Here is a 17,126-nt window from a genome sequence, read left to right on the forward strand (position 1 = left end):
AGAATCATTCCGTTAAAAAACTTATTGGGTTCTTCTGTTTGTTTGCTGTTGCAAAAGCTGAAATTTTAATTGCTGTGGACCAGGACATCACAATATTATGTGCACATGCTGTTTAAGCTTGAGAGTGTGCTTCAGCTGATGGGAAGCAGCGAAGTTCCTCTAGAAACATCATGACCAGCTTTTCCCCGGTGTTCGAATAAGTCAGCCAGAATCCCTTTTGAGGCTCTGAGAAAGCACTCAACTCTTAATTTTGTCACCCCCATGAAAATGTGCTCTCTCCTACTATGAGTTCAGTTCTAATGGTCAAGGACAGGGGAGGAAGAAGAGCTGGGCTATGACTGCATCCTCACTGTACCTCCTTTGGGTGTATTGGGAGCTACCAGAACCACTCAGGAAACACAAGGGTTGTGATTGTGCAGTACAAGGTGCAAGGTGAGGAAAAGATCCTTGTGCCTTCTCCTCCCCTCGTGCTATAGCACAGGGACAAGTCACTGATTAGCGAGTCCCAATACATGTACTTGCACTCTGTCAGGCAGTGCAGTTTACCAACTGGTCTGTCAAGTATGTAGCAGGGGTAACCTCTGTCTCACTCTAGTGTTGTTGGGCCACAGACAGAGGCTGATGAGGCTGCTACAGTCTTGGCTAGTTTATACAGCCAGCTTGTGTACAAACAAGAAAAGGTTTGCTCAAGTAGCATCTATCTCACAAACCATTATAAATCAGACGAGGAAAGTTACAGAAGGCCAAAGACAAACAGCCCAGGGGACAGCAAAGATCTCAGTTCACCAGACCTCAAATTCTGCACTGACAGCTGCTAGCATCCCAGCTACAGACACTTTTAGCCATTTGCTGGGTGTGAAAAACTCTCGCTCAAGTAACACTTCATACTGCTGTCTGTCTTGACAGAGACTAAGCAAGCAGGATGCCAGCAAGCTTAACAATTACATTGTCTCAGTGAGAGACACCTGTGCAATTCCTTTGTCACTGTCTGGATGTGATGTGAAAAGGAAAATGGGTATTATTTAAAAAACTGAGTTTTATGAAAACAAAACAAAAAACAGCTGTAAAATTTATTTCTACAAACACAAAATGAAAATCTGCAATAGGTTTTTCTGGTTTTGGATCTGAAAGTGAGTAGTAGAGGGGAGACAGCTGATGCAAATGGAACCATAGCAGTCCTTTAAAGGACAAAGCAATGTCGTGTTCTATCACTGGGTCACTATGAGAACAGGCCAGAAAATGGAAATCCCTTGTCATAAAAATCTCACATTTTTGGAAAAAAAAAAAAGTTGTCCCAAACCAGGCTAAAAATAGTCAAAACCACAAAATGTTTCACAGGAAGGGATTTGAAGAAAAGGATCCATCTTGGGAGTCCTGAAAATGGATTTTGGTTTCCCAGCTACCTGCCTGATGAACTCCTGTCAATTTCACTTTGGCTGCTGGAGAAGCAGAGAGCTGAGGGCTCAGCCTCTTCCGCCCCAGATCTGGACACAGGGAAAGAGGGAGGAGGAGCACCCCATCTCTCTCTCTCTCTAGCCCCTGAGAATCAGAGAGGCAAAGAGTCAGGGGACTAAGTCTTGGCAGCCCTCCTGAAGACTTCTGTCCATCTCACTTTCTGACTGTGAGCAGGAAGTGAAGATGACATGACCTTTCTCCGTCTGGGCAGCTGAGGAACCCATCATTTTGATTTTCCTGAAAACTGAAATATTTTGATAAGGAAAATTCAGATTTTGCAAAAAGGGCATTTTCTATCAGAAAAACCATTCCAATGAAAATTTCCTGACCAGTGCTACGTACTATGGCCGTGGAGGTAAGTTTAGATAGCCATGGTGCACATTACTAATTACTAGGGTGCCTTGATGCAGACACAAAACCTGGGGCTACCTGACAATTAAATCAAGACAATAACAAAAGAGGCAATAATTATTTGTCAACACCAAAGAGGGAGAGAAGTTGTTGAAGAAAGTGACTTGTCCAAGATCATACAACAGATCAGTGGCAGAGCCAGTGACAGAACCTATCACTTCTGACTTCTGATCCAGCACCCTATCCGCAAGAAAATGCTCACAAGAAGGCAAATCTCCCGCTGGCTTCAATATGAGTAAGGCGAACCTTGCGTCTTCTAATGCTGCCTTTCCTAGCTCATTAAAGTCAAAGACGCTGTTTCAAGTATTTCCTTTTGAACTCCTTTCCCCTTAAAGCTAAGGATCATGCTTTAACTTTGTTTTGGATTTTGTTACTTTATAAAAGAGTTTAGGTATCTATTTTCTTTGCCCTTCAAAACAAGCATCTGCAGAAGTGTTAAAGTGTAGGTGAGACATTCAGAGATATATACCCGATCACCAACAGGTAAAGCTTGAAATGATCTGGTTCAGTTTAGATAAGCATCCAACAGGTCAGATGCTCACTCCAAATATACCAGCTTTTGAGATTAAGAAAGTGCGCTGTAAATTTTAGGAGAGCAGGCTCCTTCTTTACAAACAGAAACTGGAAGGAAGAAATATTCTATCCAAACTTGTCTAAACTTTTTAAACAGTTGACTGAAGTTTGGTTTTAGAAATAGGTGATGGTTCAGAATCTGATCAGTGCACAGAGAGGTAGTGGTGGGGGTTAGGGCAGTGAGGTAGAATAGGTGAAGACAGTGCGTATTTGTTTTTGAAGAACTATTCAGGTATGAACACTATGGCAGGTGGAAAATTTTCCATCAGATTTTTTTGGACTAAACAACACGTTTCACAAAAAGAATCCCCTTCCTGCAGAAAATAAACTTTTCATCAAAAAGCTAACACCCCTCCTCCAAACTGAAAAGTGTTTGTTTTTCATCTGAAATGCAGTAACTTTTTGCCCCAAATCAAAAATTTCTCTTCAGAAATGCCCCTGGCATTGGCAGAAATGCCTAAATAGAATTTTCTTGACGGGTCACTGTGGTGCCTCTTGGGAGTTGAAGTTTGGGCAATACATGCCCCTGTTCTCCTCCATTAGTGGGCTTCCTAGCTGAACTACAACTCTGATAATGATACACCATAGCACTTCAGCAAGAGGGGAGACAACAGAGTGTTGTATCAACAGCGTGTTGTATCAACCAGGCACGGTACTAGCAAACTTCAACAGGACTTTAGTTTTACAACACCACATTTCCTCCTCTCTTAAGAAACTCTCCCAATTGAAATAAACATTGTTGTTCTAATCACAGGAACAAGTAGGAAACAAGACACTATACTATTGGCAGAAATATTACACTGAAAACACTGTAGGTACTACATAACATAGTCTCTAGTCCAGACAGGTGGTTGTCTGGGTCTGACAGGCCATCTTTCAAGCCCTGGTTCCAATGCAATCTCTTGTTGTGTTGATATTATGGTGAAGGCATCCAATGCAGACTGGGTGTTGGCATAATCTCCTCTTGGTGCATAGGCAGGTGCAAAATAAGAAGCATTCCATACCCGCCCATCAGAAAGTCGATAGGCGTAAGGTCCCTTCTTTTAAGAGGAGCTGTGAATTTATGGTTCCCCTTTGTGTAAAATTCCAGGTTTTCGTATTCTAATGAAGGAACCACACTCAAACTTTGGTTCCTTAGCACCCCGCAGCTTGTCTGTGAAAGCCTTATACTTTGCTTGGTTCTGTTCAACTGTTTTTCTCACATCATCCTCAGTTGGGGCCTCAAGTCATGCCTTTATCCATCCAGAAATGTTCAGTTTAGTATTCATCTGTTTCCCATGCAGTAACTCTGCAGGTGATCTTTGCATTTTGGCATGTCATGTAGCCTGGTATGCTTGCAAGAAATCAGTAGTGAAGGGTATCCACAATTGCCCTTCCAGTTTAGCCATTTGCAAACTCACTTTCAAACTTCTGTTAAACCATTTGATTTCCCCATTGCCTTGAGGGTAATATAGGGATAACCTTCTGTGTAAAATGTTCCTCTCTGCTAGAAAAGTTTCAAACTCCAGGGAAGTAAATTGACGACCATTATCTGAAACCAGTTCTTTGGGGTTACCTTCCCTGCTAAAAACTGAAGAGAGGAACTTAATTACTGTAGCAGAAGAGATTTGCAATGTAAACGCTACCTCAGGCCATTTATTGAAATAGTCTATTAAAGTGATGGCATAATGACAGTCAATTGGAGCAGTATCAAAGGGTCCTACAATGTCAATCGCCACTTTTTCCCATGTAGATTCAGGAAGAAGAACAGGCTGTAATGGAGGGGTACATGTCACTGCTGTCTTGTCATGCATTTGGCAAGTGACACAGGATTTTATGAGTGCTTCAGTTTGAGAGTCCATCCCTGGCCACCAATACAGATCCCATAGTCATTGTTTGGTTCTGACAATTCCTTGATGAGTATTGTGTGCCAGATGTATGAGTTTTGACTGTAATTCTTCTGGCACAAGTAGCCAGTGTGTACCTCGTAGCACACAGCTATCAAGCAAAGAAAGTTCATCCCGAACTCTAAAATAAGGCAGCAAAACTGGGTCAAGGTTTTTACGGTTACTGGGCCATCTCTTTGTCAAAAATTCCCGTAGTTTTTGTTGAATTGGACACGCTGAACAAGCAGGTTGAAATTGTTCTCTTGTAACTGCAGTAAGAGTGCTTGTAATAAGTGCAACTACTACATCCTCATCCTCCGGTGGACCATCTGGTGAAGGCAAAGGCAGGCGAGAAAGGCAATCAGCTACCACATTTTTGTTTCCAGGCTTATATTCCAGTTCATAATTGAAAGAGAGTAGTCTTGCAGACCATCTAGCAATACGATATCCTGCTCTTCCCAGTCCTTTCGTGGTGAGCAACATTGTCAAAGGGCTGTGGTCTGTGCGCAACTTGAACGTGCGGCCTCACAGGTAAGTTCTCCATTTTTCAGTAGCCCACACACAAGCAAGTGCTTCTTTTTCAACTGTAGAATATTTTCTCTCAGCATTACTTAGTGTCCTTGAAGCAAACGCAACAGTCCTCTCTGTGTTGTCCTCATGAAGTTGTGTGAGGACAGCCCCAAGTCCATAATCAGAAACATCAGTAGTTACAATTGTGGGCAATGCAGGACTGAATAGTGCAAGTACTGGACTATGTACAATCAAGTCTTTCACCGTTTCAAAACTAGCTTGTGTATCCGTTGTCCACACTAAGGTTGAACTTCTCTGTAGTAATTCCTGTAGCGGTTCAATGACAGAAGCATAATTGGAAATGAATTTTGCATACCAGGAGGTAAGACCCAAGAAGGAATGTAAGGTTTGCAAATCTGTTGGAGGAGGAGCATTTGAAATTGCCAGGATATAATCTGGATCAGGTTTTAGTCCAGCCTGTGAAATTGTGTGCCCCAGAAAGGAGAGTTCAGTTTGTCTAAATTTGCATTTGGACCTATTGAGCTTGAGGCCTGCTTTGCTGATGCAGTTTAGTACAGAATCCAGGTTATTGCCATGCTCCTCAGTAGTATTTCCAAACACGATAATATCATCCAAATAGCACTGAACTCCATGCTGATTCTTCAGAATCAATGACATCATTTTTTGGAAGGCACTTGGGGCTGATGCGAGACCGTATGGAACATGTTTAAAACAAAATAGTCCCTCATGTGTAATAAATGCTGTCTTCATGCAACACCTGGTGGTATGCGCTCTGCAAATCAAGAGTAGAACACATCTTTGCTTCACAGACTTCTGCAAATACTTCTTCTATGTGAGGAAGAGGATGGCTTTTCATTAGTTTTCCTCCTGCAATTGTTTGTCTGCAGTGATAGTGAACTTTTCTGCAAAGGAGTCACAGCCTGGACTGTGCCTCCTGTATCCCTGCTCATTATTTTGGCTTCAGCTGTAGCTGACTCAATCCGAGTAGCAATGGTTATTGCTTTTTCTACTGTAAGTTGTGGTTCTAGAAGTAAGCGTTCTCTTACACGAAACATGGTTGTTTTCTCAATGAGCTGGTCTCTAATAATCTCTTCAGCCATATTCCCAAAGTCACAAGTTACAATCAGACTCCTCAGGGAAGCAATATACTGCATTATAGTCTTCCCTGGTTTCTACTCACACTGGCGAAATCTGTAGCGATTATCTACTACATTCACTTTTGGCACAAAAAAGTTCTTTAGTTCAGTGAGTGCAGTCTCATATTTATCATCTGCAAGGGGAAAAGTGTAAAATATACTCTACCCTTCTGCTCCAAGGCAGTGGATTAGCAGGGCATGCTTTCTTACTTCAGAAATCTCTGTAGCACTGATTGCAAGGAGATAAGTCTCAAACATATGGATCCAGGCAGTAAAAGCAATTGGAGGCTCACCTGGGCTTGCAAAGGGTGCAAGTGGGTTCAGAGGCAGAAGATCCATCCTCGTTGCCAAAATGTTGTATCAGCCAGGCAAGGTACTAACAAACTTCAACAGGACTTTATTTTTAAAGTGGAAACCTCTTTACCAAGCTGCTGCTGCACCCTCTGTAACCTCCACTCTGCCTCCTCAACTCCTCCCTGCTCCTTGTTTCCTATTCTTTCAGACTCCCAATAGCCAGTGCTCCCAGTTCTAATAATTACAAGCAACATCTAAACACCACACAGCGCATCATGGAAGCACAGCCCATAGAGGAAAATGGGGAATCAGACCCCAAACTACAACTCCCATGAGGCACCACAACATTTCCAAAAAAAGTCCATGTTGTTCTTGTTTTCATTTGTCAGTTTTTTATTTTTTGTCAAGAAGTCACATTTTTCATAGAAAATTTTGAATAAGACTTTGTTTTATTTTTGTCAACATTTTCAGCAGAAAAAAACAACAATAATCTATACAAAACATTTAGAGATTGCTCTAATATTATTTGTTTTTTTAAATTTCACTCTGCTATATACTTTCTCCCCATCTTTCCAACCACTGTATGTTAAAAAAGATGTGGGGGGGGGAGGGACTTGGCATGACTGCCCCTCCCCAATGGCAGCATGGAACTCTCATTAGCAATCCCTGAACCTTGCAATGGGCTATTTAAATGCAACACTAATGCAGCGGTGCCAACTCTCATGATTTTATTGTAAGCCTTGCAATATTTGTGCTCCTGGAGTGATGTGGAAATGCTCGGATTTCAGCTTTCATTTTAAAAAATGCTTAAGTTTCTAGCCATTATTATTGTGGAGAAAAGCTTGAAAATGCCATCCCAATGCACAACAAATACCAGAAGGTAAGTAAAGGAAATCAAACATTTTTTTTTTTAATTTCAAGATTTTAAAACCAATTTCATGATTTTGGGGATCTGGCTCATGATATTGAAACACTCTGGATTGTCAGTATTGACAATGACTAGCCAGGGCTCTAAGTACCCGTATTGTTGTTAATACAACGTCACACAAAAGGTCATTACAAAACCAAGACAGTAGCTCTTTTCTCCCCTTCCCATAACCACCACCACCCAGTATGTTTCCTAGATGTCTGTGTGTGTTAAGTACTTTCCTCTGTGCCCAAACCATATAGTATGATGCTGACAATAACTAATCTTACAGTCATATCTTTTTACATTATTATGCCCGTAACCCTTCTTCTACCTCTCTCAGCTTCCTTATTGTTAGCACATGAGTGAACTGAGCAATGTCTGGAATTATATTGTAAGGACTCTGAAGTTGGGAATCCACGTCTGCCTATATGTTAGCACAATGGGGCCTTTGGCCATTAACAAAATCCAAATAAATAACATCATCAGTCAATTTTCCCTTACAAGCATCATTTGCATTGCAAAGACACCAATTTAACCCTGATGGATAACTTTTATTTGGATAACCTACATTAACCTTCAAGATAACCCTGGTTGTTATCTAAATATGTTCCTTACATCTCCTTCTGTTCAGATCAACAGAGCTTTACTGTCTTTTTTCCATGCATTTCAGGAGAGTCCTGCTACACCAATTGCTTGGGTTGGTTTGGCAAATTCAGCCTTATGGAGTGCCAAATTCTGTGCACAGATGTATGTGCCTGGCTGTCACTGAAACAGAAATCAGAGGCTTTGACTTCCTTCTTTTCTATTTCCCCTCTGGTAGGAGGACAGTCCATCAATCATAACCAAACTGAAAATGATTTATACACACTCCCCACTCCATGGCTTTATATACAAAAGAAAACTGGGCCATTTGCATTTAGAAGTGCTTCTATGATGTGGGCATTTAGTAACTGCATTTACAGCTGGTGTTTGGAAGATGTTTTCAGGAATGGTATCTGTAGGACTGAATATAACACTGGCAACGAAACAAAGGCTTGCAGCAGCAAGCGCCTCATTCTGCATATGGGTGGTATTAGCTTTTGGGCCAATTCACCACACCATGGGGACTGGACACTACTATTTCGCCCCCCCACCCCCATTATAGTTTCAATTTTGGCTTCTTTAACGTGTTCAAGGGGTTCTGGCATGGCACAGAAAAGGAGAAAGAGAAAAGCAGCACCAGACAAGGAACACAATAAAAAAAGTAATGCTCTTCTTTCCCCCTCCCCACAGCAGAGCTGGAGAGAGGGGCTTTCAAGCCTTCAGTTATGGGCTTTAGCCAAGCCTTCATTCTTGGCTGCCTTCTCAGCCTTTTTTTCCCCCCCTGACACCCACAATTTGGCCAACATCAATGTACCTTACAACATCTGCAATCAGGAGGATGGAACACCCCCCATTATTTCACAAACTCAGTCCTTCTCAAAGGATCAGAAGAAAAGCAGAACCAGCAGCATGCTATATGCCAGGAAGGGCTATCTTTACCATACACCTAGTATCCACTACAAGAATGAATGTGTTATGGTCGCTCCTGGCCACATGGCAACCTAGAGAACAGCTACTGCAACACACCTTCTCCTCAGGCAGAACATTCTTTCCCCCACGCCTTCAAACAGGAAATTAGCCTTTAAGACATAGGATCACTAGGCTTAAAAAGCCTTTGCTAAATACATCTGTTAGACATTTATATTTTAAATTTACAATGTCACCACACTGCATTGGTGGAACATTTTTTATTGAGTGTCATTTTGGAAGCTGATCCTGCAATTCCACGTTCACTAGCTCTCATAGAAGTTTTGGGAAAGCAAGAAAAATTAAAGACTGAGCATGCAGCAGTGGGCTCTTGATACAAAATATTTACTAAATATTACTTTTTCTGCATAAAGATTAGTGTAGAATTATGGTTTTATTGTGCGTAGTTGGGGAAGGAAGATACACAGGTATGCTTTGTTGCATAAATTATTTGATTAAGGACAATTTTAAAATTGGCCATTTTATATCTGATAATCTAAAATCTTCCTGAGAACTCTGGCCAGGATATATTTTTTAAATCATTATTATGTGATGAGGGGGCACAAAAGGATCTAAATATGGTTTTCACTATTTTAATTTCATGTGTATTAAAAAGATTAATATTTTATGGTCTTCACTTTGATCCAAAATAATTTTGTGCCTGGCATTTCAGCATTCTCATAGATTATTTACAGTTTACTGCTCTTTAAACAAAGAAATAATGTTGTTGTTGTTGAAGATATTACACAATACCACAATCATATGAACACACCTTTCAGATCTTCTATATTCATTTCAAGGACATTCCTGATAGAGGCTCAACATTCTCTTTCTCTTTTCACTATGCTGGTCTTTAATGAAGCACTCACATTTTTTTTGCTCCAGAAATGCCAAAGATAGTTGACAGTATTCCCCGATATCATGTTTTTGCTAAAAACTACTTATATTAATAGATTCCTGACAGTTTGCTTCATTTTGATACAGTCTCTCCTCATTTAGTATGAGGTTTCTAATTTTTTATAAAGCCTTATTTTTGGTTTCATATTCAGAACAACAAGAGCTCTAATCAGTAAAAGAAATATAACTACATAAAATACTTACTCTGTGTACACAAGTACATTTAAATGGCCATGAATCTTTTTTAAAAGGAGAACAAAATATATAATAGATTAAGCTGTAAAATTCAACCTAGTCCAGTTTCATACTTTGCTGCTTCAAGCAGTGTGAATCAGCTTATTATCTTTGAGTATGAAATGCGAAGAAAGATTTGCTGTTTGTGTACAGCCAATACTGAACATTTCTTTAAGATTAAGGATATGTTTCTTGAAGACTGGAAGTATATAGCGAAAGAGAAAATGATCCTGAGCTTCAGAAACACCAAGCAACGTATTTACTCCTCCTCCTCATGATCATTATTGCTTTATAGTAAGTACAGCTTGAAATTACAAATATGTGACAAACAGCTAGTGAAAAAGTGATATAAATTAAAGCAGTGAATGAAGCTGGTGGTGAAAACAAAGCAAATTACGACATAGCCCAAAAGTTGAAGACAGAATATCTGCAGTTTACAGTACATTTGCTTGCATCTGTTTTAGTGATCTGTAAAATAATGCATAAAGATTCAGGATTAAGCATGTTTAAATGTCACTTGAATTGGAATGAGAATAATTGTTAATATTATGATATATAGAACTACATACCATAGTATTCTGTTAAATATTTTTGAACTTCCATAAGAATATTCATTAGGGCCAAAGCTACACAGTTTTAGGGACTTAAAAATATCTTATTGCAGGAGCCTATAGTCTTTCCAGGAATAGTAAATGTAGAAAAATACTAATACTTGTTTTAGCTGCTAAATTTACTTTGGGCTAATTCTCTGCTTTGAAAGGTATACAGAAAAGGAGTACATTGCTGGTGTTTATCTTTCCCAATCATTTACATAGTTAAAAAAATGGTAATATTTAGCCTATTCCCTGCAGCTTGCTTTATCTTTCTTGTATGCTGGGGTCCTACATAATATAGGACCGGTAGGGATTAGCATTTTAATATTGGTGTAAATACCATCTGGATTATATCCTTGGGGTAACTGTGCAACGTGTTGCGTTCTAATGGCCAGTCCACATAGAGCATGAAGGCCCTCTACTGCTAACAGTTACTGGAGTTACTAATTTATTCCCAGTGAGAGAGTCCCGCACCTTAAAAGGCCCTGGATTCTATTCCTGCTAAAGTGTACACAATACATTGTTTTCTTCCCATTCAGCTAATGGTAGTGATGGCCAAAAAGGTAGCTATGCAAAACTGACACCATCTCACACACCCTATCTGTTGATGTTACTGAGTCAATAGTTTCTTGCATTATAAATGACACTTACCTCCTTTGCAAAGCATTGTGACATGTATTGATGAAAACTGCTATAAAAGAGCTAGGCATCATCATTATTATTGCAGAGCCAAGTCAGCTTGATAAGAGCCTACCGGATTTTATTGGGCAACGCACATCAGTAACCTAACTGTCCACTGAATTCTGAAGGAAAGACCAGTAATACTAGGGAGGACGTTGTGAGGCAGAAAAGGCATGGATTGATGGTCAGTCCTCGGTCCAGTTTGCTGAGCTTATGTGTGAGCTCCCCATTGACACCCTTAACTCAGATTTAAATGTTTAAATTCTAGTTCTGCTGTTATTATTTTCTGTATTACAGTAGCACATAGGGCCCAGGCAGGTCAGATTGTTCTACATGCTGTACATACGTGGTAAGAAACTGTTCCTGTGCCAAAGAGCTTAGAATCCAAACAGCTAAGACTTACACTAGGAGATTAAGTGACTTGCCCAAGGTCACACAAGGAGACTGTGTCGAGTGAGGAACTGCACTCAAATCTCCCAACTCTAGGTGCAGTGCCATAACCACAAGACTATGCTTCGTATCATTTTCTCTCTTCCCCTTTCTCATTAAAGATATAAGCCTGGATCTTCTACAGCTCCAGGTGAATGGGGCCTGTATCAGGGTAAGAATCTTAGCTAAGGTATCTAGCAAGTGATTGCTGAATTACATCTAAAATTAGTAAGAGAAACAAAGAGCTTCCCAACTCCACACAGCTAATTTTGTCACATGCCATGGACACACACATACACATAGGTACCCTGGAGTCACCAGTGGGGATCAAACCCAGGAACTTCAGCAGCAAGAACATAGGCTTCTAATATGTGAGTTATTTAACTCCTTTATCTATGAGATACAGTAGCACTAAACTATTCAGTCACTGGAATCAGCCAGTAAGGGGAAAAAAGTCATTATGTGATTTGTAAAGTGAACAGAACTGACAAAGTCATTAAGAGAAAATAAGTGTGGAACCCCACGATGCTTTATTTTAAGCCACTTTTCAGAGGATAACTGTACTTCAATTGGTTTTCCAGCCTTTGTAATACCCTTTGCTGCTGCCACCATGCTCAGCAAAGTGATTAAGTTGAAATATTAACTGGGCCAGGTGGGACACTCATATTGTAAAACATGACTGTGAAGGGACTCCAGCAGAGTCAAATCAAAATCTCAGAAAAAAACAAGCTAATGCGGGAGTTCACAATGGCAAGTTCTTGCACCAGTCACAACCCAAGTCCAACAAAGGAGGAAAGAAAAGAGAATATTAGCTTTTAAAATAAAATGAAAAGGAGAACTGAAGAGGCGAAAGAGAGTTCATTGGTTTAGTCAGAGAACAGATGGAAGGAATGCATAGAGAATGATGAAATAAGACAAGTATGAGACTAGGATGTTACATGGAGAACAAACAGGGCTCATGAGTTACCTGGACCATATCCACTCAATGCCCAGGTCTTTCTAAGTCAGGGACTGACAGCTAGGGTAAACATTAGCTCTTAGTCCTGAGTTCTATTGTATAACCATTGTAGCCCATAGGACTAGCTTGCCTTTATTATATTCACTGCCTTGCCTTAAATTGTTATTCTGCCTTTATTATATTCAGCAGCGATGCAAGGAACTTACGAGCCTATAGCCTATGTTGTCCATAATGATATCAGCCAACCACAGAAACGCAAGCTAACACTTCTGTTAGGGTTGGAAATATCTGGAAACTTTTGGAAAGAGAATCCAACCGCAAGAGTGCCATGGCAACAAATTGATGTATATGATAAGAAGTTAATATATTAACCTATAGAAGGACGAAACCTCAACATTATAGGATGAGGAAATACAAATAAGGAAGAGGGGAGAAACCCTTACTGAATATGCATTAGCCATAGTGGTGTCAGTGTAACATATTATAAAGTTGCATCCAAGCCTGTGAATGGTAGAAGAGAGAAATGTAGCCCTTGGGAGGTGCCAGAATGATGGCCGCAATAAATTATGATGATGAAGGTGATGGTGAAAAGGAAGATAATGGCTAACATTTCAGGTTGTTCTGCAAGGGATGGTGAAAGTATGGATGTTTAGCTGTACATTCTGTATTATTTCTATTTATCTTATTGAGTTGGAGTGTTTATAAAAATAAAAACAATAATTGCAGATATACCAATCTCCTAGAACTGGAAGGGACCTTGAAAGGTCATCAAGTCCAGCCCCCTGCCTTCACTAGCAGGACCAATTTTTGCCCCAGATCCCTAAATGGCCCCCTCAAGGATTGAACTCACAACCCTGGGTTTAGCAGGCCAATGCTCAAACCACTGAGCTATCCCTCCCAGCATATGACTTTGCTACATGTATTAATACATTATTGTAAATATAGAAGAGTTCCTGTAGTATGAGTTTTGCAACCATGCACATCGGGGTTCCCAACTATATAGTCATTTTCATAATACTGGACCTGATCTTGGGACAAAAACCTATCAACCTTCAAAGTGATAACTGGGAATTCTTAAATAATCAATATAATCAATACATAATCTATAAGTCAGGCTACACCATTAAATATAAATAGCCCCATATGATGCAGTATTACTGTAAATTATGCTCTTTTAGACAACTACTGCAGAACACAGTAATGCATATATGCACAGAGATACACATAAACACACAGATATGTATATATAGACACACTATTACTCATGCAGGATAAAGAATCACTTCTGAAGTCTTCAGCTTCTCAAGCTGAAGGGAGATGGATTTTGGGGCTTCAGGAATACAGTATTATGAACCAGCAAGTAAGGCAGAGAGAGACGTGGACAATTATGTGTGCATACTTTCAACATTTAGTAAAGTTCAAAGAAAAAGATATAACTTGCAGCATAAAATTCACATAGTAGCTACCAAGCAAGATATGATACCCACAAGCGAGTCTACACTGTCCAATGGATAGAGCAAAAGACTGGAAACAAGGCCAGTTTGGGATTGTAACTGCATCTGATTTCTATCTTGCTGTGTGATATTAAAGGTGTCATAACTTCCTGCATGGCAGCCAACTCACTTGAGAAAGAGAGGAAAAGGCAGCAGCTCCCAGAAAATGCAACCATTGGATCTGTCAAAGAGCTTTGTGTGATTGTTTTGATTCTTTCCTCAAGGATTCTGAAGCCTGGAGATGAACTTCTTGGACTATATCAAAAATTAAAGTTCAGAGTATTAATCCTTTTAAGTGAGATTTCAAATGATAATGGATGCAGTGAATCAGATAAGTAAAATAGAATAGGACAGCTACAGGTATTAACAAATGTGCAGATACTGAAATAAATCACAGTATAGATTGCAGATTAACTGATCTATAGCCTCATTATAAGGCAGAATACTTTAAAAGGACATATTTTTGCAATTAAAAATATGAAAGCTATTCCAAAGACTTTTCAGCAAAATCAAATTGTTACAGGTTTGCATGATGAAGTGAGAGTTATGTCCTAATATGGAAATACATGCTCATTTCTGGGTGATGCCAGTATGTTACTAAATACTACAGTGATAGAGGCCATATAAGAACCTATACAGGCAGGATTTGTGCCTATATTTCACCACAGCTGAATGCTATTTTCTTCTCCATGACATAAAATCATTCCTAGAGGTGCCACATTCTAGAAAAATAGGTAATGTAGAATGCTTGAACTCAGAAGTCAGCAAATGTGTGAAAGAAACAGGAACTGAATTCTGCGTCAAGAATTGGTCCACATAACCAGACTTTCTGCAGAACAGAAGTCAATACCTACTTGCAGACAAAATAAATGTGTTCCCCATGTTACCTACAGAATGCCTCACGTAAGACATACAGACATTAAAATATGTGCTTCCCTTAATTCTTTTTATTAGTAGTTACTCTTGTTCCTAGCATCGTATTTATGGAACGTAAAATTCATCCTATTCAGATAATTTAAAACTGTTATAGGATGACCAATTTTAAACCCTTTCCAGAATAATTTGAAAATATGTTCTTCCTGTTCTCTATAAAGATTGGCCAAACTCTGCATAGCCCCATGTAGCCCCATTGAAGTCAACTGTTCTCTTGATGTAATAAAGACCTGATCCTGTTAAGTGCTGCATACCTATAACTCATTCCTCAGTTAGAGCTGCAAGTACTCACCAACTCTCTGGATCAAGCTTTATGTCCTCTATTACCTGCTATTTCTCAGGAAATTCTGACTAGATGACTTTGGGGATTTTACAATTGCCCAATGTGTGACTTATGACTATTTTATACAGCAAGTGAGTTTCAATAGCAGATATTTCACTGAGCAGTTACCATGATGTGTATGATGAGAACTAAAAAAAAAGAAAAGAAAAAAACCCTAAAACAAAACAAGACAAAAAACCCCACCTATGAAGCAATAAAATGTCAAAGGGAAAGGCAGAGAACAAATGGACTAAAATGTGAGGCTACTCTGAACAAGTCCAGAAAATCCCATCATTCCCCCCTAAAAAATCACTGTGACCTTTTCATGGATCATGTGCTTTTCGTACTGGCCAACACAAATGTATACTGTATTTAATAACTCACTGAAAGATTTACATCTATTACATTGACACAGAATACAAATGAGATATTTTAAGTAGCATTTTCTGACTATGTTATAAAACAAATTGCCACATCTGTTTGAATTCCTGTTGTACCATATTCATCCTTCAATCCCTCCCCTCTCTTCTCCTCTTTGAGACTTCCCTCTCCTTACCCCTACACAATTACTAGCTGGAAGCTTGTGTATGTTTTTCCAACTTAATTCAGAAGGATATAAACCTGGTAGTTTTGTAACTTGCCATCTATTCTATTAAATTGAGATATTGTTCCTGTAACATGGCAGAATAGCGCAGTGGCAGTCTTCTCAGATAATGTCAGTTTAATCAATCATTTTTAAATACCGGCCGGCGTGAAGCATAAAAGTGCTCAGATCTGGTGTATAAAAAAGCGCTTCAAATGCTTGAGATATAATTCATCACACACCTTAATCACAGTACCAGCAGTATTAATTTTGCCCTCGCACTTCAAGTAATATTAGTATTCACATTATATGCATACATTGACAATACTTTTTGTAGCATTCAGATTGCAGAACACTTGCCCCCTGAATCTCCCCCACAAAAAAAAAAGGGAGAGGCAATTTTATTTCTTTACAATCAAACAGCAAAGGCAAAGAAGCTTTACATTCTTCATTTAATATTTTATTTCCTAACATGATGGACTTCATTAAAAAGAAATTAATCAAGCACCTAATAGCCATCAGTTATTTCAGAAGCATGGCACAAGAAGTACTGAGCCTATATACCCTGTTCTTTCAATGTTGTACCAAAGTCTGTAGACAACTACTGATCATACAAAGATGTGATCTGTCCTTTAATGTATGGTAAGCTGTCTTTTAGTTAATATCAAGTGGAAAAGAACGTCCAGCTTTTCAATAGTATATTTATTGAATATTATAGTGTAACACAGTGCACAGTAAAGGAACACACTGTATGATTCACCCAGAAGTCCCATAATCCTATCACAGTCAATTGTCAACCTATTATTGTGCATCAGAGGCTAAAAATGGCATTGTTATAAGAGGCTGACCTTTTGAACCTGATCACCTGATGCCAAGGGCAACCCTCCACTGGATGGATGTTATGAGCATCAGGTTCTTAACAGTTCCTATTTTCTTTACCAAGCGCTCATGTCAGACTCAGTGCAACTGAATGGAAAACAGACAGCTTGAATGTCAGAGTAGCACAGCACAAGAGACAGACAACTGTCAGCCTGCAGTTTCTTTTGGCCATGATGAACTGAAGCCTAGGAAAGTAAAACCCCGTGCATTCAGAAAACCCATATAATCTATGAACTAAAGGTTTTCCTGAAGACCTCCCTCCAGAGCAAGACAGAATCTCAATTTTCACTTAAAAGAACAAGTTACAGTCGTTCTCATTGAGAAGATGGCAAACATTTATTTTTGCATTTGCAACAGAACAAATACTTTAAAACTGTATTACATAGAGAAGTGCCTTGGCC

This window comes from Mauremys reevesii, linkage group 10, assembly GCF_016161935.1.
Source record: "Mauremys reevesii isolate NIE-2019 linkage group 10, ASM1616193v1, whole genome shotgun sequence".
NCBI classification, from domain to species: domain Eukaryota; kingdom Metazoa; phylum Chordata; order Testudines; family Geoemydidae; genus Mauremys; species Mauremys reevesii.